At 51.9% G+C, this 24,896-nt stretch overlaps 1 protein-coding gene across 2 annotated transcripts in view; it reads left to right on the top strand.

Annotated features, from left to right (window-relative positions):
* Nucleotides 1–6,411: 6,411 nt before the first annotated feature.
* Nucleotides 6,412–24,896, top strand: part of LOC128336756 (acyl-coenzyme A synthetase ACSM5, mitochondrial-like) — a 149,930-nt gene continuing 131,445 nt past the window's right edge. Inside the window, exons 1-2 of one of the 2 annotated variants that reach the window (XM_053276859.1) lie at nucleotides 6,412–6,691; nucleotides 12,192–12,296. The gene's annotated coding sequence lies outside the window, so the exon portion shown is untranslated. The remainder of the gene's footprint in view (nucleotides 6,692–12,191; nucleotides 12,297–24,896) is intronic. The other variant, XR_008312071.1, reaches the window with a different exon arrangement.

Below are 24,896 nucleotides of genomic sequence, written 5' to 3'. Positions count from 1 at the left end.
TTATTGGGCTGATATTGCCCTGGCGTGGTATGTGGGCTGTTTTCTACAGCCCACACCAGCGGGGCTTTTAGCAGATGCTGACCCTTTCCCCAAAGCTGAGCATGTGTCCTTTTCAGGGACAGAGTCTGGGTACCGTTTGTGCTAAGGCATGAAAGGCAGAAACCAACTGGTGCAGCTTTCCCCATCAAAAAAAGATGGTAAAGCCCACCAGCGTTTATTGCAGCCAGGGTGGGTCTTTACCTGTAATTCGGAGACTGCAAACCTAAGCAGCAGGTTATGTTGTCTTGGTTGGTGGGACAACCCGGTAGGGTCAGATTACAAGGCTGGCATCCAGACTAAGTTACTCAAGAGTAGTCCTATCCGGAATGTAGCCAGTTTGGAGGCAGCCTTGGGGCCCCCAGCCTTGAAAACAGGCTCCTGCCAACCACGCTCGGGCTCTGATGCTGGCCACATTGGGGCACGGAGAAGCCGCCACCCCACACCTACACCCCCCGCCTGGGTGCTTCCACTCTTGGGGTCTTGCTTGCTTGCTTCCTCTCTCCTTCAAAGACAACCTGCCCTGTAAAGGCAGGCCTGCATTCCCCATGCAACAGCAGGGCATTCCTTTGTGCCAAACTCCCATTTGTAATCAGAGTTTTGCCTCACAAAGGCCTGCCTGAGGGAGGCAGAATTCAGCCCTGGGGGGGGTTTAGGCTTTGTTTGGTGCATTCCGTACTTTCAAGGGCAGCTCTAGAGGGGGGCAGGGGGGGACCAGCCCCCCCCACAAGTGGCTGGTCTCCCATCAGCCCCCCCCCATTTCTGTTTCAGAAATCTAATATGTGGGACCCAGCAGCAGCAGCCGCCCCCATAAATGCAGTTCCACAGCTGGATGCCTCCTCACTGCAAGAGAGGTTTCGAATTAATAACCGCTCCAGTGTTCCTGGCTGCTGCTAAGCACCACTCTTGGTGTGAAAAGTTAACATGGGGGTGGGGGGGGCAAAGGCTCTTGTGAAGACAATGGAATCCTACATGTCCTTTTATCTCCCTATATTGCTCTTTAAGTCCTTCAAGCGGCCTTTAAAACCCCACCACCTGAATCCCAGATGCAGGCCAGCCCCAGCAGGAGCGAGGGCAGGGCCTCCCCTGTTGCTTGTGGGAAGCAGGGGGCTGGACAACAAGGTGGGCCTTCTTGGGCCTGATCCAGCAGCAAGGCGGTTCTTAGGCAGAAGGTACATTTCGGCCTGCCTTTTATGCTCTCTTGTTGACATACAAACCACTGCAAGCACAACTGTTGTGCAGAGTAGTATAACAGTGTGGCTGGAGACTGATGAATTAATTTACATTCACACCCTGCTTTTAAATTTAAAAAATATTTTATTTATATTACGATTTATATACCACCTTTCATCAAAACAATATCCCAAGGTGGTGTAAAAAATGCTAGACAATAAAAATCCATAGAACAATAACTGAGACATCTAAATGACTTACAATGCATGTTGGAGGAGAAAAACAGTTGGCATGATGAGGACAATTACTCAAAGTAGTCCCATTGAAATTAAATTGGAAGCTGCTGGTTGATTTGGAGCAGCATTGAACCTGCAATGGAGTATGAAGCAAAAAAGGTAAACTCTAGGATCCCTTCCAATTCCAAAATGTGATGGTTCTAGTTCCATCTCCCTCTTTGCCCTTCAGATATGAGCTGAAAGTTTTCATGAGACAACAATTTAGTGCACCCCACCCCACCAGATCTATCCAGGAAAATACACACACACACACACACACACACACACACACAGAGTGATGTTTCTTTGTCAATGTAGAGAGTACAGTTAAGGATCCAGAGGGTCAAAACTCCATCTCTATGCCTTTAAAGATGCTGGCTAACGAGACACCAAGATGGAGAGAGTTTAATTTTAAACCAGCGGAATTCCTGAAGGGGACAAAAATAAGTGCCGAAGATGTTCTCAGAATGAACGCCCCTCGCCTCACAAAACAGCCTCCTCACAAGGTGATAAAATGGTGTCGTTGAATGGTATTGACAGGAAGAAAATAAAAATAAAAAAGGAAACAAAGATTAATTTGAAACTACACAAACAAAATCTCACACAGCAGAACAGGATGGTGGGAGAGGCCTTAAAACGATGTTCTGGAGGGAAGGCCCTGTTAGTCTGCTTCAGCATAAAGAAAGTCGTGTGCCCCTTGGATGAGAATTGAGATATTTCCCCCCAATACATTCCACAATATTATCAAGCTCTTCAGAACTGTTCTCAGTAGTAGCCACATGGAGACTGAAGTCAATTTCTGTAGACTCCAGGCCAGTCCGGGAAAGATCCATTCCTTTAGCTCAGAAACATTTCTTCAAAAACATATTTACCTACTGCAATCACTTTATACAACACCAAAAATGAAGAGAAAGGAGCAAGTTGTCACACAGACAGCAGGTCCCAGGGCCATTTGTCCACACACACAACGATGTGCACAGACCAGTTCAGTCACAAACCAAACCACTGCGAACAGTTTGATTGCAAACTACTTCAAACTGCTTCAAGCTGATTCGTCAAACCAACTGGCCCAGCTGATCAGTTAGACAGAACCGGTTCAAATGCTGGTGGTTCCGTCTGAATTTGGTCCAAATTTGGACCGAATCGCACCAACTGGTCCAGGCATACCCCTACCCCCTTCTTCAATTGTAGCTGTGCCACTGCCTCCAGTTAGCCTGGAGCCTCCCGAAATCAGCATCCATCTCCAGGTAGCTATTGAAAGCAATTGTCGAGATGACATAAGAACAGCCCTGCTGGATCAGGCCCAAGAAGGCCCATCTCGTCCAGCATCCTGTTTCCCACAGTGGCCCACCAGATGCCTCTGGGGAGCCCACAGGCAAGAGGTCTGTGCATGCCCTCTCTCTCCTGCTGTGGCTCCCCTGCCACTGGGATGGAGAGGCATCCTGCCTCTGAGGCTGGAGGTAGCCCACAGCCATCAGACTAGTAGCCATTGATAGGCTTAATCAATGGCTTAATATGGTGAAAAATATGGGGTGGGGGGAACTCCAGGAATCAGAGCTTCAGTCAGAGTCTGCAACCCTAGCAGGAGAATACGAGAGCAGCCCTGCTGGATCAGGCCCAAGGAGGCCCATCTAGCCCAGCCTCCTGTTTCATACAGTGGTCCCCCACCAGATGCCCCTGAGAAGCCCACAGGCAAGAGGGGAGGGGACATGCCCTCTTACTCCTGCTGCTGCTGCTGCTCCCCTGCCATTGGTATCGAGAAGCATCTTGCCTCTACTCTGAAGCTGGAGGTGGCCTCTAGCCAGCCATCAGGACTAGCAGCTATTAGAGCAGCCCTTGACAGACCTGTCCTCCATGGATCTGTCTCAGCCCCTTTTAAAGCCACCCAAGCTGGTGGCCACCCCCGAGAGATAATTCCACAGATAATTGTGTGGTGTGTGAAAAAGTACTTCCCCTTCTTGGTCCTAAATCTTCCTGCAGTTGCTTTCTACGGATTTCAGTTTTTGTGGACAGGAAGGCTGGTGGGAGAAGGCAGCGGCGGCAGCAAGAGATCTGCAGCACCACTGGAGGTCAGGCAGAGCAGGGAAGAAGATGCACTCATTTCAGCTACACACAGGCTAAGTTGCAATGGCCACCTCATGGTGCGGTGGGGAAGCAACCTGCCTAGAGAGGAGGGGGCTGTTGGTTCGGATCCCCGCTGGTGTGTCTCCCAGAATATGGGAAACCCCTATACTGGGCAGCAGCGATACAGGGAGGTGCTGAGAGGCATCATCATCTCATACTGCTTGGAAGGAGGCCATGGCCAACCCCTCCTGTCTTCTACCCAAGACAACCACAGGGCTTTTCTGTGGGCGCCAGGAGTCGACACCCACTCGAGGGCACAACCTTCCCTTCCCTCCCCTCCGTTGCAGAAGGGTATGGGCCAAGGGCTTCATGAACAAGGTCGCTCCTGAGGAGGGATTTGAAGGAAGGGTAATAGCGGGAACCGAGAGCAATCCATTAGGAGCTTCTCCCCCTCTTTAAGAGGCAACTGCGGCTCCTTTCCGTGATGTTGGGATGTAACAGAAGCCCCTGGAATATTTCCGAACAGCAGCAAAGACAGAAGGAGGGACGTGACCTTGTCTAACCTCCCAGCGCTGCTTGGTCAACTCGTGCTTTGCTGGGAAACCTCAGAAAGGGTTGGGTGATCCGCTTCTCGGGGGAAGGAGCCTCCATGCGCAACACACGCTGCCCATGAGGAGGAGGCATTTCCGTCTTGCTCCGCCGGTCCGTGGCCAGGGGTCTCAGATCTGCCTGCCTGCCTGCCTGCCTGCCTGCTGTCATGTTTCTGGAGCGGGGCTGGGAGGAGGAGCAGCCATGTGCAAACAATCGCAACTGACAGGCAGCGGAGATGGCCGCCATGTGTTCGGAGACCTGTGCCCGAGGTGGCCGCAGTTATGTAAGGCGTCAGCTGGCACAGCCCATGGCATGAGGCAGTGAGGCTGAAGCGAGGCAGGCGGGGTGCGGACGGAGGAGAGGGAGGAAAGCACAGCAGGGCAGCGGGGGGGGGGGAGCCGCCAGCCACACCTCCTGCTGCTCCTGCTGATGAGGATGAGGATGAAGGGCTCCTCTTGATATTGCACAGTGGTGGGGCTGGCGGGGGAGGCTGCGCTCTGGGCCCGGGTGTCGTGCACTGCCCGCTTTCTTGGGAGGGGACAGAGGAAGCAGCCGTAGACCGAGGCAGACCAGGGCTCTGAGCAGCCTCCACGGAGGACAGCCTGCCAGTGGCTACCTGTCCTGATGGCTACAGGCCAGCTCCAGCCTCAGGGACAAGATGCCGCTCAAGAGCAGAGGCAGGGGTACAGCAACCAGAGAGAGGGCTTTGGCCAATTCATTTCTATCAGCGGCTACTACTAGTCCCGATGATGCCTATGGGCTACTTCCAGCCTCAGAGGCAACAGCGAGGGAGGGCACGCCTTCATCTCTTGCCCGTGGGCTTCCGAGAGGGACCACTGTGGGAACCAGGGTGCTGGCCTAGGTGGGCCTCCTTGGGGGGCCTGATCCAGCAGGGCTTCCCTCACGTGCTCCTCCTGCTAGGGTTGCCGACTCTGACTGAAGCTCCGATGCCTGGAGGCCCCACCCCCACCCCAATATTTTTCACAAGATGAAGCCTCTGACATCTCCACACTGCTTTCCATAGATACCTGGAGAGGGAGGCGGTTTCGGGAGACCCCCGGCTAACTGGAGGCAGTGGCACGGCTGCAAGGGAAGAAGGGTGGGGTCGGGGTCTGCCTGGGCCGGTTGGTGCAGTTCGGTCCACATTGGGACCCAATCTGGGAAACTGGAGGCTGGACGAGACGGGCCTTCCTGGGCCTGATCCAGCAGGGCTGTTTTTCGGTTCTTATGACCGGTGGACAGAACATACATTTCACTTCAGCTTCCCTTTTCTTCTCTCTGGCTGACACACCACTGCAAGCACAGCAATTGTGCAGAGTTGTATGACAGTGTGGCCGGCAGAGACTGGTGAATTAACTTACATTTACATTAATTTACACGCTAATTTTCAGGTTGACTAATTAACATATACATAATGTAAACATGCAAATTCACATAGCACTGCATATATCCTGCTCTTCCTCCAAGGAGCCCAGAGAGGTGTACATGGTTATGTTTGTCCTCTCAACAACCCTGTGAGGTAGGTTGGGCAGAGAGAGAGGTGACTGGCCCAGAGTCACCCAGGGAGTGTCATGGCTGAATGAGGATTTGAACTCAGGTCTCCCCAGTCCTAGCCCAGCACTCTAACCACTACACCATGCGGGACAAAGTTCTGCTCTGAGCTGGAAAGTTCCCTCTCTGGCAGAGTTGCTGCCAGTCAGTGCTGGCAATACTGACTTAGATGGACCAGTGACTGGGCCATTGGCAGCTCCCTGAAGACTAGACGTGTTCTTTAAAATAAAAATCAATATGAGTAAAAATCCTGGTGATTAGAAAATGAGTGCAACAAACAAACGAACACACACACACACACACACACTCTGAAGCAGGAGCTGGAAACAGACCTGCACGACGGAGCTGCCGGCCAGTCAACTGAGCTCGCTATTGTGCTCTCTGCCTTTAACTCCCCGGCAGAGCCGCACAGGCGAGCAGGTGATCTTCATCTCTGCTGTAAAAAGCACCACCTGCGGCTGCCTGCCCGCCGAGCCTGCTGCGTCCGCTGCTCCTTTGCAGCCCCGCGGGGGAAACCAGCCAGGAGCGCGGAGCTCCACGTGCAGCAGCCACCACCTCCCCCCCCGACCCCCCCCCCCCCGCATGGGGGAATAAAAGCCCCCCTGCGCTGCGTGCCTGGAGAAAGGCATCCCGCCGGGGGGGGGAGGAGGACTCCTCTCCCAGTCCCCTCCCAGATAGCCTCGTTCTCTGCAAGTGGAGAGCTTTCGGGTTTTAACGGGGGGGGGGGTGTTCAGATATGCACAACCCTCCCGCAAAGCGACACAATCCCAGGCAGACCCCCCATCCCACCCCGTGGCTCTGTTGAACTCGGGGACCCGGCTGTTGCTCGCCGACACAAAGGGGGCACAGACTGCCCATGTCGACAAGAAGCCCTCCCGAGGCGTCCCAGAAAGGTACGGCTTCTCATCTGCCTGCCTGATCCATCGACCTCTGCTGCCTGAGATGTACGTCACTCGGGATTGATGGCGTCCTCCCCACACTCGGACACAGACCCTCGGCAGGTATGTCATTAGCCCCGGCCTCTGGCTTCCTCCCCACATCGGCTGGCTCGGTTTTTTAAAAGTGCACAAGCAGCATCACCTCTTCCCTTCCATGGCCTGGTAGTGAAACCATCAGGTCCTGAGCATTGCATAAGGACTGTAGATAGTCTTGGTCCATTGCGCGGGGGGGGCACCCCCTGTCTCAAGAGCAACAGAGAATACGCCCCCCCTCCTCCATGGCATTACCCCACCAACCCTGCCCCAAAGGGGCGGAGAGCTGGTCTTGCAGTAAAGGCAAAGTAAGTGTGTCATGGAGTGGGTGTCCCGTTGCTAAGCAGGGCTCCCCCGTTTGCATTTGAATGGGTGACTGGATGCCAAGGCGGCAATCTCTTCCCCGGGCTTCGGGGATGGGGCTGAGTGGCCGAGCATCTGCAGGCCGCTGCACTCTCTGGCAGGGGCAGTTTACTGCAGTTTAGTAACACTGCTCTGACTACATATAGTAATAGGACATGATCTAACTGGAGAAGGTGCAGAAGAGGGCAACCAAGATGATTAGGGGTCTGCAGCACCTTCCTTGCCAGGCAAGGCTAAACACCGGGGGAGACCCGAGTTCAAATCCCCATTCAACCATGAGACTAGCTGGGTGACTCTGGGCCAGTCACTTCTCTCTCGGCCTAGCCTACTCCACAGGGTTGTTGTGAAATAGAAACCTAAGTATGTAGTACACCGCTCTGGGCTCCTTGGAGGAAGAGTGGGATAGAAATGTAATAAATAATAATAATAATAATAATAATAATAATAACCTTTAAGTTTGGAAAAAAGACGTAGGGGAAACACGATAGAGGCATATAAAATCATGCATGGTGTGGACAGAGAGAAACCTTTCACCCTCTCTTGTAACACTTGCCAAGAAATGTTAGGGCCAAGAAAAAAGTACCTTTTCCACAAAATGCATAATTGACCTGTGGAATGCTCTGCCCCAAGATGTGATGCCTGGATGGCTTTCAGAGGGGTTTAGATAAAGTCATGGAGGGCAGGCCTATCCGTGGCTACTAGTCTGGTGGCTGTGGGCCACCTCCAGCCTCAGAGGCAGGATGCCTCTCAGTCCCAGTTGCAGGGGAGCCACAGCAGGAGAGAGGGCATGCCCAGACCTCTTGCCTGTGGGCTCCCCAGAGGCATCTGGTGGGCCACTGTGGGGAACAGGATGCTGGACTAGATGGGATTCCTTGGGCCTGATCCAGCAGGGCTGCTGTTCTTACGTGTATGTGTAAAGATGGTTTCCTGAACCCAAAGGGCTCACAGTCTAAAGAGAGACATAAGGTAGCCACCAGCAACAGCCACTGGAGGGGTGCAGTGCAGGGGTTGGAGAGGGCCAGTTGCTCTCCTCCTACTAAATGTAAGAGAAGCGCCACTCTAAAAGTTGCCTCGTTGCTCAGTTAGCAGGGACTTTAGGACTCCTCCAAAAGACACCACAGCTGAAGTAAGCTGGTGAGTTTTGAAGAACTCTTCACTGGGCTGGATGTTGAGCAGAACAAGCCATAAATGGTGGGGGGGCAGCAAGGTATGATGCATGTGATCGTCTGAAAAGTCTGCAGATTATGAAGCTCTTAATACTGAGTGCAGGAGAGGTGGAATAGACTCTCGTTGATCAGCCGTTCTAGTTGCAAAGATTCTGATCTCTGGGTGCGTCCAGGGCCACTAGAAGAGACCCCATTAACTCTTCTCCCATTTTTCAGAAATATAAAATGCAGCTCTGTGTGTGTGTTTAGTTCTAGGAATATTCCATTTCTTGTGTAGCCGGAAGTTCCGAACCTTCACAGGACCAGCTTTCCTTGCTTAGTTTAGAGCCGCCATGTAGAGGCTCCCCTTCTTCTGGGGAGGAGGGCGGATCTTGCGGTAGCAAGCATGCAGTTGCTAAGCAAGGTCCACCTTGGTTTGCATGTGGATGGGTGACTAATGTGAGATATTCCCCTGAGGGGATAATGGGGCAGAGCCTCGGCTTGGCATGCAGAAGAAGGTCCCCGCTGCAGGCCCTGGCAGCAGCATCTCCACGGGGGGGGGGGGGGCGGGGAGAGAGAAGCCTGCCTGGAACCTGGGAGGAGCTGCTGCCGGCCGCTCAGTGTGGACGACAACGCGGAGCGAAGGTGTCTCACGTGGCAAGTGGCTGCTGCTCTTTCCCCAAGCCAGGAAACGACTCCCTGGGTTCTAGAGAGGGCTGCCAACTTGCCCTGGCAGGGCTGGGCTGGGCTCCTGTGCTTCCTACCCTTGCATAGGTTGTGGCAGAGCTTCACAGAGAGGCGCTCTGTGCACCAGCCAGCCAGCAAGAGAGCCCGCCAGCTGCGCAGTGGCGAGGAATACAGGAGCCCAGAGAGAGAGAGAGAGAGAGAGAGAGAAGCGCCCCCCACCCCCGGCAGGCCTTGTTGGCTCCGGCGCCATTTGCTGGGCTCGAGGTCAGCAGCTAGACGATGCTGAGCAGGCGCTGGGAAGGGTGTCCGGGGGGGGGCGGGGGTCCCCGTTGCTCCAAATGGCGCGGGGGGGCTTCTTGGCAGGAGCCAGGCGGCTTGGGCTGGAGGAGCACGTGGCAGCCCCCTCCGCTCTCGGCTCTGCTGCTGCCCCAGATTCCCCGCTGAGCATCCGCAGCGCAGACTTGGCAGCCAGATCGCCCTTTGCCTGGCGGAGACCGGGCGGCTCGTGGGCGCGGAGCTCCCCCTGGTGGTGGGCGAGAGGAGATCTGGCGGCGCGGCCTCGCCAGGATAGTGCTGCGTCGTCCCCTGGTCTGCCGCTGGCCAGTGGGGCGGCTTTGGAGACTCGAGCTTTGGCGCCCCCGCCGCACGCTAAGCAGCACCCCCCCACACACACACCCCTTGACACACGTTGTATTTTTAATAAGGATATACAGGTGAAACTCGGAAAATTAGAATATCGTGCAAAAGTCCATTAATTTCAGTAATGCAAATTAAAAGGTGAAACTGATATATGAGACAGACGCATTACATGCAAAGCGAGATAAGTCAAGCCTTAATTGGTTATAATTGTGATGATCATGGCATACAGCTCATGAAAACCCCAAATCCACAATCTCAGAAAATTAGAATATTACATGGAACCAAGAAGACAAGGATTGAAGAATAGAACAATATCGGACCTCTGAAAAGTATAGTGTACTGTGCTTGATTGGCCAGCAAACTCGCCTGACCTGACCCCATAGAGAATCTATGGGGCATTGCCAAGAGAAGGATGAGAGACATGAGACCAAACAATGCAGAAGAGCTGAAGGCCGCTATTGAAGCATCCTGGTCTTCCATAACACCTCCGCAGTGCCACAGGCTGATAGCATCCATGCCACGCCGCATTGAGGCAGTAATTGCTGCAAAAGGGGCCCAAACCAAGTACTGAATACATATGCATGCTTATACTTTTCAGAGGTCCGATATTGTTCTATTCTTCAATCCTTGTCTTCTTGGTTTCATGTAATATTCTAATTTTCTGGGGTAGTGGATTTGGGGTTTTCATGAGCTGTACGCCATGATCATCACAATTATAACAAATTAAGGCTTGACTTATCTCGCTTTGCATGTAATGCATCTGTCTCATATATCAGTTTCACCTTTTAATTTGCATTACTGAAATTAATGGACTTTTGCACGATATTCTAACTTTCCGAGTTTCACCTGTAAGAAAATAGAACAGGTGCATTCATGCAAATATGCATTCGCAAAAACCCTTCAACACGCCACTCAACCTCTCCCCCCCCCGTCTCTTTCCACCCGCCGAGCTCAGCCGAGTCTTCGAGTCACACACGTTTGATGCTGGGGCGTCTTCCGGGGAGGCCCATGAGCCACAGCCCCCCAGGGAATGGCTCTGAGCCCCCAGTCCCATCAGCCCCTCCCTCCCTCCTCCGGGGCCTCTTCCAGAAAGGAGGTGCAGCCGCGGAGGCCGCCACCTGCACAGAGCAGGCAGAGAGAATCGCTGCAGCAACAGCCCAGGAAGCTGCCTCCTGCAGAGTCAGGACCTGGGTCCCTCCAGCTCAGGCTTATCTGCACTGACTGGCAGCAGCAGCTCTCCAAGGTGGCAGGCAGGAACCTGGGACCTTCTGCACTCAAGCAGGGGCAGAAGTCCTGAGCTCCTTGGAGGAAAGGCCAGTTAAGCACCTCCTTAACCCTTACTAACTGGGCAAAGAGGCACCTTTTAACGTGGTGATTCTCTGTATTTAGCAGGGGGAGAGCAACTGGCCCCATCCACCCCCAGCACAGCATCTCTCCAGTGACTCTTGCTGGTGTCTATCTTGTGTTTCTTTTTAGATTGTGAGCCCTTTGGAGAGGGGGAGCCATCTTATTTATTTATTTATTTATTTATTTATTTATTTATTTATTTATTTATTTATTTCTCTGTTTTCCTGAGCCATTTTTGGAAGGGTGGTATAGAAATAATAATAATAATAATAATAAATAATTAAAAAACACCATTGTCGCATTGAGCTGAAGCGTGCTGTCGGGTCGGTGTCGACTCCTGGCGACCACAGAGCCCTCTCTCTGAAAGTGCTTCCGGAGTCCGTTCCGGCCCCTTGGCCAATGGGATAATCATGCCTCGTCTCTTATACTGTGCAAGCAGCTGCAACTGGGAGAAGAGGCCTGGCAAACTTTCTTTGGATCTAGGACTGAGCCTGACCTGGAGCTCCTGCCAGAGAGTGAAACTGGGACCTTCTTTCTGCACACCAGCAGGCAGGCAGATGCTCGACCACTCAGTCCCATCCCTGGAGAAGAGACTGCTGCATTCGCATCCAGTCACCCATCCAGATGCAAATGGGGGAGCCCTGCTTAGCAACGGGGGCCATTCATGCTTGCCTGGTCACCTACTCCATTGGAGCAGGGGCGGTGGGGTAATGCCATGCAGGAGGGGGGGCGTATTCTCTGTTGCTCTTGAGACAGGCCTTGACCAATTTCCTCTGCATCTAGGAGCGAGCCAGCCCAGAAACTTAGCAGGAGGCAGATGATGATGACCGCTTGCTTGACATCATTACCAGAGCTGGTGGTGGGCTTGGTGGAGGGTGAATGTGCTTCCCTTGATCCCTTTTCCAAGCAACCTTCCTAAAACAGAAACGGGGCTGCTTGGGACAAAGAAAGATTTTATTAATCAACTCTCCCTCGGAATATCCTAGTCTAGGTGCCACAGTTAAATTTCTAGGTGCCAGGGCTCCCTGGCGCCTGGGATTGGTCAATCCTTCTGGTAGAGGATCCTACTGTGATGGAAACGGCCCTCCTGTAATGCTTCCTGCTTACATATGGAGAAGATGATGCCACGTGTAATCCTTCCTTACGGAAAAGGAATTAATTTGAAAGGCTGTACTAGGATCTCAAAACATCAAACGCCTTCTCTTGGCTTAAGTTATCTGCCCAAGTAAATCTCCTTTGGAGACACCATGTCTAATTAAAATCAAAAGAGCTCTTGGGAATAATATATTCTCTGTATTACATCAGTGTGGCTTTATGTATACTATGCTTTCTCCTCTCCCCATTGCAAGGATTTTGCCATTGGTGTCGCTGCTAGACCTGCCTTTTGTATGAAGATCCTGCTACTCACAAGATACAGATTGGCTGGTCCCGATTTGGAAGGTCTCTGCTCCATGGTAAGTGGGCAATATATGGATTTATGTATGCACAGACCTGGTATACGGACTTTCAGCATGGTGCTTCCAAAGTGGTGTGCCATTAATTATAGGAAACCCATCAAAGTAAATATTTTAAAAACTTATCTCTGTTTTAAAAATAGCGATAACACCAAAGGGGAGTGAACTCTCAAAGGCAGAGTGGAATAGAGTGGCCTTTATTTTCTTTTTTATAACGTAACATTATGAAAGAGAGCTAACTGGACAGCTCATAGAAGGGCATATCAGTATTTGGGGGCTACTGTTGAAAAGGCCCTGCTTCTTGTGGAGGTGTCTGTGCCAGGCCTGACAAGGCAGTGGCTGGAGCTGAGAGATCGCTGAAGCCGGAGCTGTGGGGCCACCAAAGGCTGGCTGCAAATGGAGAAGTCATGTAGGACCCCCAGCCCTTCCTGGACTCCAGGCTGGCCGGATCCCAAGCAGGTGCCACAGCGGGCATCCCTCTCCTCCTGAGGAGGCTCACCAGAAGGGAAGCCCCAAGCAGTCAGTCGAGTGCTTCTACTATTGGACCTTTTCAGATGCCACCAGCTGGTTGGTTAAAGCCATTAGGATCTGCTCGCCTTCTGAAGTGTGAAGGGAAGTGGCCAGAGACAGGGTCCTGCCAGTGGGGGTGCCCCAGTTGTCAAATGCTCTCCCCAGAGACACCTGGCTGGAGCTGACGGGGGGGGGGTCGTCTTCTGTTTCCCTTGGATAACTGTCTCTGCGGCTTCGTGCTGTGCTTTTGCTCTGCCCTCTGCGTTTAGCTCTTGTTTATATTGCTGGTGTGAATTTGAACTGTAGTGGATGTCACCGGAGGCATTTTCAGATGTGCTGCATCGTTTTGTTTTGATACCTTTGGATATTTGCAATGAATAAATGTGTGCATGTGGGCTGGCACGGACTGGATACGAGCCAACTGAACAACCTGAGTGTTAAAATCGGATCATGTGCCAGATGGAACTTGCTTCTGTCCTGTGAGCATCACATGTGGTGAAATAATGCTTTGCATTTGTGAAGAACTTTGGGGGTGTTCAAAACACTGTAGATTATTTTGTAGTAATTGTAATTACAAGAATTTTTATCTTGTAATTCTCACAATGGGCATTGCCTTTGGATGGGCACAACTTTCCCCAATAGATTGGCCCCAACGTCAGAGGGCTAGCCTTTTTGGCAACAAGCTGTCAGACAGTGGATGGAGGAGAGCGGGTCTTGTGGAAGCAAGCATGACTTATCCCCTCAGCTAAGCAGGGTCTGCCCTGGTTTGCATTTGAATGGGAGACTACATGTGTGAGCACTGCACGATATTCCCCTCTTAGGGGATGGAGCCACTCTGGGAAGAGCAGAAGGTTCCAGGTTCCCTCCCTGGCAGCATCTTCATGTAGGGCTGAGAGAGACCCCTCCCTGCAACCTTGGAGAAGCCGCTGCCAGTCTGTGTGTAGACAATACTGAGCTAGATGGACCAGTGGTCTGACTCAGTATATGGCAGCTTCCTAGGTTCCTATACAGGAGCCAGACAATGGACACTTGGCAAAATTGCTGTCCTTAGTGATGAACATTGTGGTGTGGGGAGGAAGAGGGTAAATGGGCTCCCCCTTTCCAGGTAACACAGAATAGGAACTGGGCCGCCTGGGACAGACGGAGATTGTGTTAACTACCTCTCCTTCTGACTATCCTAGTCTAGACGTCCCAATTAAATACTGAGGTGCCAAGGCTCCATGGCACCTGGGATTTGTCAAGCCCTGTGCTAGAAGAGCCAACCAGGTAGGAAACTGCATTCCTGTAATAAAGGTAGAGTGTGCCGTCGGGTTGGTGTTGACTCCTGGTGTCTACAGAGCCCTGTGGTTGTCTTTCATAGAATACAGGAGGGGTTGACCATTGCCATCTCCTGGCTCAGTGTGAGATGATACCTTTCAGCATCTTCCTATATTGCTGCTGCCTGATAGAGGTGTTTCCTATAGTCTGGGAAACATACCAGCGGGGATTCGAACCGGCAACCTGTGGCTTGCTAATCAAGTTATTTTCCTGCTGTGCCATTAGGTGGCTCTTCCTGTAATGCTTACTGCTCATATGTTGCAAAATATCGTACTGGTTCATGCGATCTTTAATTTGGGTTTAAAGTTGGTAACTGACATTAAACCTAAACTCCATCGGTTGTGGGAACCAGGTCCCTGAGTTCTAGAGGTCTCCCGTTGGGATGTGTGTTGTGTAGCCAGCGTGGTGTAGTGGTTAGAGGGCTGGACTAGGACCAGGGAGACCCGAGTTCAAATCCCCACTCGGCCATGAGACTTGCTGGGTGACTCCTCTCTCAGCCTAACCTACTTCACAGGGTTGCTGTGAAAGAGAAACTCAAGTATGTCGTACACCGCTCTGGGCTCCTTGGAGGAAGAGCGGGATATAAATGTCAAAATAATAATAATAATGTGTGTGTGGCCATGTGCATTATAGGTTTGGAGCTTTGCTGCTGTTTGCTGGAGTACAGCTGGCGCTAGAGGGTGCTGTTGACCTAGCTGTGTCCCTGAGCTATCCAGGCTTGTCCTGAGAGCTGCAAGGGACCAGCATCCCAGCCAGCCTCTTGAACAGGCTCCTGTGTCCTTGCCAGCTGCCACCTGTCCCTTGGTCCAGAGGTGCGACCTGCAATCCAGCAGGTTCCAGTTGCTGGTTTGTTTAAAACCTGCTGTCCTGCTACCGGCATCTGCAGGGCTCAAAGCAGCATGCAGAACTACCTGGAATACAGTGGCCCAGAGGCAGACGAACGAAGCTCTTGTGCTGTGATGGTGATCGTGCAACTACGTGGGAAGGGGTCTTTCCCATCAGTGTTCCCTCTAACAGGGATCCCCAGATGTTGTGGACTACAACTCCCAGAATCCCCAAGCAAAAGCCACTGCAGCTGGGGAGTCTGGGAGTTGTAGTCCACAACATCTGGGGATCCCTGTTAGAGGGAACACTGTTCCCCGTCACGCTCCCCTTCCTTCTGAAGCCACTCAGCTCCCTGGCACCGGAGATTTGTCAAGCTCTGTTGTAGGTGAGCAGGCGGGTACTCCACATGGGGTCTGGCTGGTGCCAAAGAAAGCAGAACGATTTCTTCCTCTGACTGTTAGGGCCTCCATTTATGTGGGAACAGGCTGTAGCTCCGTGGCAGAGCCTCTGCTTGGCATGTAGAAGGTCCCAGGTTCACTCCCTGGCAGCATCTCCAAGTAGGGCTAGGCGAGACGCCTGTCTGGAACTTTGGAAAGCTGCTGCCAGCCAGAGTAGACACTCCGGAGCTAGTCGGACCAATGGCTTGACTTGGTAGACAGCAGCTCCCTATGTTGCTAACTTTATTTGAGAATAGCTTGGTTTTGGGGATGGGGTCATAGCTTAGTGGTGGTGGAGCATCTGTTTTGCATGCAGAAGGTCCCAGGTTCCTTCCCTGGCAGCCTCTCCAGGTAGGGCCGGGAAAGAGGACTCCTGCCTGGAACCCTGGAGAGCTGCTGCCAGTCAGTGGAGACAATCCTGAGCTAGATGGACCACGGGTCTGTGTTTGTTTGCAAATAAAGCCCATTTGCTAACACACCAGCAGTTTCCCGTGCTCTCTCCTCCAAAGGAAAGTCAGTCCTTTGCAAGGGTGTTCTGCCTTTGTGACAAAGTTGATTCCTGGTCCGGATGTTGACTACAACTTCCATCATCCCCAGCTTCAATGGCCATTGGGGATGATGGGTGTTGTAGTCAACAACTGGAGATCCCTGTGACAGGCAGCACTCCTGGACAGCGCAGCTCCTGGAACACTTCACTGTTTGGGAAAGGGAGGCGCCGGCAACAGTGCAGTGGATTGATGGCCTAGGAAATGTGCCGCTGGGACGACGGTGTGCAGCCTTGTGCTGAAGAGTCTGGTGGTGTTGAGGAGATGACGCTCCTGCTGCTCTTCCTCCTCCTCCGGCTGGCTCAGTCCCAGCGAGGACCAAGTCAGAGAAGCCGCAGCGGTCTTTCGATGGCTGCGCACCACAATGCCGGCCGCTGAGGGCATCAGCTGAGCGCGAGAGCCTGCTGGACCCGCTCCTCGCGCCACTGAGGCGTGAATCGCAGCCGGGGCTGGGTGGTCTGGTCAGCAGAGGCGTAACTAGGGAAAATGGTGCCCGGGGCAAGCACTGAAATGGCACCCCCCCACTGCGCCCCCCATCGCCCCCCCCAACATACTACATTATACTTAGGTTTTTCCTCACAAGCGCCCGCTGCCGCCGCCAAGCCAGGCCACTGACTGGCCGCCAGGCGCCAGCAAAGCAATGGGGGGGGGCACAGGCAGCGTGGAAGGGACCGCTCGTGGGGAAGGGGGCACTGATGCACTCCCTTGACTGCTGCAGCGCTGCTGCACTGAGCAGGAAACATTTGTATTAACAAAATTTTTTTTAAAAAAATTGGTCATGGCGGCGCCCCCCATGTGACCAGAAAAGATGGCGCCCGGGGCACGTGCCCCCCCTGCCCCCCCTATAGTTACGCCTCTGCTGGTCAGGGACCCACCGATGGATCGAGGGGTCGCGCACTGGCCGCCAGCCATGCTTTGTGGCTGCCGCTGAGTGATTCTCTCTCTGCCCCCCGCCCGGCTCCCTTGCCGGCCCCCAGAGAGCAGCGGGCGGTCTTCCTGGCGAGGAGGGCAGGAAGCAGGGCCAGCCCTCTTCTTGCTCCACGATGGCTCTGGAAACACGAGACCCCGGCGGGGCGGGGGGGAGGTCCGTGTGGTGCTGGGTCACCGCGGCCGAGCTGGCCTGTGGGTCGGGAGAGGCCCGGCTGGGCGCCGCCAGGGAGGGAGCCAGCCGAAGGCGTCAGCAGGAGAAGGACGTCTGGGCTCCCCCTCCCTCCCTCCCTTGCTGAGGGTTCCCGGGGAGGCCATTCTCCCCCCCCCCCGAGCAATCACACCCGCGCATCCCCTAAAAAGAGGGGGGGCCCCCCGAAAAGATCGTTTCCCTGCTGAGGGTGAAAAGACAAATACGTTGTTCCGCGGCTGCCGCGAAGCAAAGTCTGGCACCGAGACGGGCTGCCCGTCGGCAACCTCTGTGTGCCCTTCTGGCTAGCGGGGAAAGGGCCGTGGCTTCTCCCAGAGAGGAGAGGCTCTTCTGCTCCTCGCCGGGCCTTTCGGAGCCAGGCAAAGCCCTTCGTGTTCTCCCGCACGGCCCGCGTCTTGAGGGCTGCTTTGCTTTGCTTTGCTTTGCTTTGCTGCTGTTGCTGCATTTGTGCTTGTGGGGCTGGCGCGTGGGATGCCCGGGAAATTCCCTCTGCACTTGCTTTGATGTGCTGTTACGGGGGTTGATTTAGCCTTTTCTCTGCGGCTTGATTACCATTTCGGGATTTTGTCTTCAATTAGTGATGTGGCCCGGCTCAGAAATCCAAGTCCCAGGAGCTCATTAAAGCGCGCTCTCACAGAAGGCAAGCATTACGAGCAACCCGCCCCCCCCCACACACACACACCCAATCTGTCTCTGGCTCAGAGTATTTCCCTCCTCCCTGAATTCAGATTGGCTTGGAAATAAATGGAACGATTTCCTGTTTGTTTGGGGGAAAGTAGCTTCGCTGATTTCTGAGCCAACCCAATGTGAACTGGAGGAAGCTTGCGCATCACTAACTCTAACAGGGGACAAGTACGGACCCACAGCAACATATTATGGGATGTCCCTGGTGTCCATGTCTGGCCTGATCCTGTGGCTGGGCCTGGCAAAAGAGCAGAGTTAGCCACCAAGACTGGGGCCGACCGTGTGGGAAGGGGCCGTGGAAAAGGTGGCCTCTCTCTGGGGGTGAATAGTTGATGGTAGTCTCTACACTGATCAGCAGATTAGCAAGATTCAGCAGGCAACACCCCCCTCTGTTCTCCAAGAGAGTGTGTACGTATGTACACACACAAAGAGAGTGGTGTTTATTTTATGGCGGGGGGTAACCTCCACACTAAGAGCTTAAATGCGTCAAACATCTTCCCCCTCAAAAACCCCAAAGTGTGAAATGGCTGGTGAGAAAATGAGACTGTAGACACCTTTCCCCCTCGGAAACAGAAGGGGTTGTAACTGTCTCGAGGGAGTATTCTTCGCACCTAGAAATTTCCATTCATTTTGCTCAAGCCCTCACTTTCCCCTTCCTTGCCACGTGTTCCATTAGCTCCACCCACATAATTGTCTGTCAACAGGCCTCTGAGTCCATGAACATTCTTTTCCATTGAGTTATATTGGGTCAGTTTTGAGGGAGTTTTGCCCCCTTAGATTTTTCTTCTTCAGGTTTTTGTGAAATGGATGTATCTGTGAGTCTGCTGGTACTTCCCTTCACCTGCAGGTGTTCCGGTTATGCATCCATAGAGATTGTCACACTTCCAGCTCTTTCAGAAGCAGATAGGATATTCTTTTTGTCACCTTCCAGAAGCTAACTGGAATAGGTCCCATTCACATAGGTTTTGGTTTGTTCTGAAAATGAATGCGGAGACTCGCCCTTTCACTAGCAAAAATATCAAGAGGGTGTTTTTTGTTTTTTTTTTCAGACTTGCATTAAACAGTTGCAAGTGCACAACAGATTGATTGGACTCTAAGGAGGGCATTTGATTCACTAATTGCAGGTTAAGAGAACCTCATCTGGAGCGTGCAGACTCTGGTATTGTCAGGAGAGAAGAAGGCCAAGGGTAATGGCCCTTCAAGGCCAGGGGTGCAGAAATGTCAATTCCTCTGTCACTTGGCCTGTTTGATGCAGCCAGGGAGAGAGAGTTCAAAGCCCCCCCTTTGAAGCCACTGCCAGCCCTGCTGCAGCTCTTAGGAAGCAAGGGCTTCGCCATCCCTCCACTCGGAGCGGTGTGGGTGGTGCTCTTTTGAATAGACCCTGTTCCCAGTGCACGAGGATGAAAGGTGAGTCAGATCTGGGGCTGCTGTGGTAACTGTCTGATGGGGACGGGGGTCCCATGAGCAGGCAGAGCTGACACATCTCTAACCGGCTGCAGACTGAATTTCCAAAGACCAACCCGGACCATGAAAACAGTCAGTGGAATTAACACTGTAGGTTTTGTGCCTGCAACCATCAGGTTTTCAGCACCGAACTGTGCTTTCTCTTATCATATGGATGAATGAAAGGGTTTTATTACAGTCAATGACCAGCAATCGAAAGATGAAAAATAAAATCAAAATCAAAACAGGACTGGGTAGTAGAGCATCAGAACATATACTGTACATATGGAGGTCTCACTTACAATTAATCAACTGCTCCTGGCGAAGAATCTTACTAGCCCAGCTGGATTTGCTGTATGTGGGTCTCCCGGGGGAAAGAACTGTAATACCGTGGTGTAGTGGTTAGAATGCTGGACTAGGACCGGGGAGACCCGAGTTCAAATCCCCATTCAGCCATGAGACTTGCTGGGTGACTCTGGGCCAGTCACTTCTCTCTCAGCCTAGCCTACTTCACAGGGTTGTTGTGAGGAGAAACTCAAGTATGTAGCACACCGCTCTGAGCTCCTTGGAGGAAGAGCGGGATATAAATGTAATAATAATAAACTTCCGATCGACCTGGCATATTTTTTTAGAAGTGGTTCAGTCCAGGCAATGTGAATGTCCATCCCCTGCTAAATGAGCCAAGAGGCACCTTTTTAAAAAGGTGATTCTCTTATATTTTGCAGGGGGAGAGCAACTGGCCCTATCCGTCCCCAGCACAGCATCCCACCAGTGGCTCTTGCTGAGCCCTTTGAGGACAGGGAGCAATAGATTTTATATATCTATGTGAACCGCTTTGAGAACTTTTTGTTGAAAAGCAGTATATAAATATTTGATATTTTTTAAAAAATATGAACAGTATAAAAGAACATGGAAGATAGACTCGGTATTGCCTGAACCACATGAACATAACTGGTTCCTTCTCGGCCTTTTGGCTAAGATCAAGTGCATACGTAGAGTTTATTAATTTTGCAACAAACCAGTTAGGCAATAAAATTTAGTCTCAAACAAAGCATCATATTATGTGTGTCTAACTCCATATATATTCCCGAATGCCCCCCCCCCCTTCCACTCAGTCCTTGCAAGGAGGAGGACTGGGAGATATTTCAAGTTTCTCCCAAATAAATCAAGCACTGGAGCAAAGTAGCCCACACAACAAATATTGATCGACTGCTTTTCAACAAAAGGTTCCAAAGCAGTTTACACAGAGAAATAAGAAATAAATAAGATGGCTCCCTGTCCCCAAAGGGCTCACAATCTAAAAAGAAACATAAGACAGACACCAGCAACAGCCACTGGAGGGATGCTGTGCTGGGGACGGAGAGGGCCAGTTGCTCTCCCCCTGCTCACTATAAGAGGATCACCACATTTAAAAGGTTCCACTGAAATGCCTGGCTTGTTTCACTGATTGCATTGTCTGGCCTTCCATGCAGTGGAACATAAGAACAGCAGAACAGCCCTGCTGGATCAGGCCCAAGGAGGCCCATCTAGTCCAGCATCCTCCTTCATACAGTGGCCCACCAGATGCCTCTGAGAAGCCCACGGGCAAGAAGTGAGGGCACGCCCTCTCTGCTGCTGCTGTTGCTCCCCTGCAACTGGGATTGAGAGGCATCGCGCCTCTGAGGCTGGAGATGGCCCACAGCCACCAGACTAGTAGCCATTGACAGACCTGTCTAAGCACCTTTTAAAGCCATCCAAGCTGGTGGCCATCAGCACATCCCATGGCAGAGAATTCCATTGATTAATTATGCGCTGTGTGAAAAAGGACTTCCTCTTGTCGGACCCAAATTTCCCGACCTTCACTTTCACGGGGTGACTCCTGGTTCTAGTATTGTGAGAGAGGGAGAAGAATTTCTCTCTGCCCACCCTGTCCACCCCATGCATAATTTTATACACCTCGATCATGTCTCCCCTGAGTCGCCTCTTTTCCAAGGTGAAGAGCCCCAGAGGCTGTAGCCCAGCCCCATCAGGAAGGTGCTCCAGGCCCCTGATCATCTGGGCTGCCCTCTTCTCCTGCAGTGGAATGCTGGTGTGTGCTTGAAAGGCAGCAGCCCCATGGGGTGTGTGAATGACCTGCCGGGGCTGTGGTGTGTGTGTGTGTGTGTGTGTGTGTGTTGGGGGGGGGATATTACATTGTTGAGCAGGAGGTTGGCTGTGCAACAGCTTAAAACAGTGTCCAGTTATGCAGCACGACTCCCACTGAAAATGGTGGAAGGGTGAGGGGGTCGCACGGCTTTCCTTCCCACCTCATTCAACAGCTGGGCACATCTGCTGGGCAGGACAAAGGCACCCTCCCCAGTGAGGACGAGCCTCACACACCATCCCTTGCGTTTTACTTGCACATGTTTGCAAAGCAAGGGTGCCCAGCTCCCAAACCTGGGTAGGACACCTGTCCTACCCTATGACTGGTCGTGAGAACCAGCCTCCTACCATATTTACCTGAACAGAAGACAACTCTGAATTTAAGATGACCCTTAAATGTGACCCTTAATGATGACCCTTAAATTTAAGATGACCCTTAAACAATTTTACCCTTCCCCTACAATGTCCAGTCTGATATTTTTATCCTTGTTTTTAGTTTAAAATTTATTTATTGCTTCAAACGCATGGCTCTAGGAGGTTTATAGTAAAAAACACCAATCGAAACACACATTAAAACGATGAAATCTCTTAGTCTAATTAAAAGCCTGGCTGGATAAATGCATCTTAACAGCCCTTGTAAAAGCTGCCAGAGTCTGAGATGGGGAGGCTCTTGTTTCAGCAGGGAGCACGTCCCAAAGTCTCCGGACAGCCGTGGAGAAGACCCGTCCCTGAGTAGCCACCAGATGAGCCAGTGGCAACTGCAGACGGAGCTCCCCGGATGGTCTCAATAGGTTGCCGGGCTCCGGACGGAGAAGGCATTCCCTTAGCATGGCCAGTGTCCCATTGCCTGTTTGGGCTGGCTTCTGGATCCCAAGAGAAATGCTCAGGGCCTGTTGCAGCTGACGAGCAGTTTGTGATGTCTCCAGAGGGGCCCCCCTCCTCCTCCTCCTCCTCCTCCTCCTCGAGGCCCAGCGGCTCCGAGAACAAAGAGCAGCCTCCCTTCCAGGCCTGGTTTGTTTTGCCCCCACTTTGCGGGAGAGGTGTGCCTTCTTCAGGCCGGGCCACCTGAAGCGCCTGAGTGTGGGCTCGCAGGGGGCCAACGTTTCAGGGCTGGTGGGTTGGAGCTTCATTGAAACAGCTGGAGCTGTTTGGACAGCCGACTCCCGCTGGCACTGCAGGCAGATGAAGCCGAAAGATGCAGCTAATTGCAGCTGCTCATCTCTCAGCAAGAGCCAGGCTCTTTAAAGGGATCAAGTTCTCCGGCAGCTGTTTGGAAGTCACGGCAGGCAGCCAGAGGCCGGCTGGGCAATTAAACCTCCAGGAAGGATTGCTGCTCTGCTGCCTTTGACTTCACATCTCGAACCACCAGGCTGGGAGGCGGAAGGGTTGGGGCCTTTATTTAGAGCTGAGGGGAAAGACAGTGTAAGCAAGCAAGAGGGGCACTTAAATGCAGACAAAACCCAATTGCAATGCGGACGCTGCCTTATACTGGAAGCTTAGTACAAGGAGTAGGCTTAGGAAGCTGCCTTAGGCGGAGTCAGACCACTGGTCCCTCCAGTTCAGGATTGTCAACCCTGACTGGCAGCGGCTCTCCAGGGTTTCGGGCAGGAATCCCTCCCAGCCCAAACTGGAGATGCTGCCAGGGGGTGAATCTGGAACCTTCTGCATGCCAAGCAGATGCTCTTCCACTGAACTGATGGTCTCATCCCCATCCAAATGCAAACCAAGACAGACACTGCTTAGCAAAGGAGCCAATGCATGCTAACTACCACAGGGTCAGCTCTCCTCTCCTCCAAGTGCTATACAATGATGCAAGATTTTTTTTTTAAAAAAAGATATTAGAAAAGTAGTTTTAATACTATGAACATAGTTGATATATAAAGTTCAATACTACAAGCTGTCAGTTGGTGTAATGTACAAATAATAATAATAATGGACAATGAAAAATAACAAAACCCAACGTGTAGCGCTAACAACATCACATTTCTTTATCCTTCCACACGTATCTTCATCACGGATATAAGCATCCCAAAAGAAATGTTCTGTATACAAAAAGAACCAACAGTATTCTTGATGCTGCTGATAAATCTCTTTAAACAAAAATAAAATAACTGAGATGTCAATAAATTAGACAAAATCCCTTTGTTTGTATAAAAGCCCCCCAAATCTGGGGGAAACTTGCAAAAGGACAGCGAGGGGCATGATAAGGGGTGCTAAAATGATGCATGGTCTAGAGATAGATTTTGCTCACTCTCCCCAAGTTCTAGAACTGGGCGGAGGGTCACCCAATGACATAAGCAGAGAGGACATCTTGTCTGTTCTGTTTGTCAGAACAGACAAAATAAGGCACACACAGGCCAGCACCATGGACAGCAGCGCCAGCACCATGGACAGCGCCCTCATCCTGGCTCCTCTTCAGTCAAGCCCATTTCTGCCTGAAGGCTCCTCTGCATGACAGACTCTTATGCTGCCTCTACCACTTTAGCAGAGGTGACACAAATCCCACACGGAAAGCATGACTGTGTGGAAATCCTGTGAACCAATACAGAGCAGAGGGTATGAAACTCTCTCACACACATATAACCTTGATTTCCACACACACCCCACTCCAGAATGCAGGAACTTGCATTTTCCTCTGCTGAATGGCATGTTGTTAGTTGCAGCCCAGTTTTCCATTCCATCAAGGCCATCTTGAATTTTATTCTTGTCTTCTAAGGATTTGCTGTCCCTCCTAGTTCCATGTGGTTTGTAAAATGCACCAGCATGTCTGGCGAGGATGCACACTTTGCCATTGGGACGCTGGAAGCTGCATTATTACCAGATCAGACCATTGCTCCATCTGTTGCTAACTAGGCAAAGAGGCAACGTGGTGATTCTCTTGATGGAGCAGGGGGAGAGCAACTGGCCATCTCCACCCCCAGCACAGCATCCCTCCAGTGACTGTGGCTGGTGTCTGTCTTGTGTTACTTTTTTTAGATTATGAGCCCTTTGGGGACAGGGAGCCATCTTATGTATTTATTATTTCTCTATGTAAACCGCTTTGGACACTTTTGTTTAAAAGTGGTATATAAATACTTGTTGTTGTAGTTTATATATTTTTAGGATGGGAACATTCATGGGAGCTCAATGGTAGAGCATCTGCTTGGCATGCAGAAGGTCCTAGGTGCCTTCCTTGGCAGTATCTCCAGCTAGGGCTGGGAAAGATTCCGGCCTGGAACCTGGGAGAAGCTGCTGCCAGCAATACTGAGCTAGATGGACCAATGGCTTCCTACGTCTCCATGACCCATAACCAGAGCACAGAAAAAGGCTACGTGGACACCTTGGAAAGAAAGAAGTATCAAGATTGCCCCACTTCTTTTAAAATGCTGTCATTAAAGCCCTGTGTTAATTCCTTTGATGGCCTTAAAAAAACAATAACTTGGGAAGAAGAGGGCAAAGTAAGGTGAACCGTGGCTGTTTCCTGAGCCTTCCGGTGGTTCGTGGCTGGCTGTTGCTGTCTGCTCTAGTTTTATGAGGCTGGCTGTGAAGTTTTCCCTCCTTGCCTAACCGAGACAGAGCTGATCAATAAGTCTTCCCTTTG

Source organism: Hemicordylus capensis, chromosome 13 (assembly GCF_027244095.1).
Source record: "Hemicordylus capensis ecotype Gifberg chromosome 13, rHemCap1.1.pri, whole genome shotgun sequence".
In the NCBI taxonomy this organism is placed as follows: Eukaryota; Metazoa; Chordata; class Lepidosauria; order Squamata; family Cordylidae; genus Hemicordylus; species Hemicordylus capensis.
This window is presented reverse-complemented; position numbering and strand designations above follow the sequence as displayed.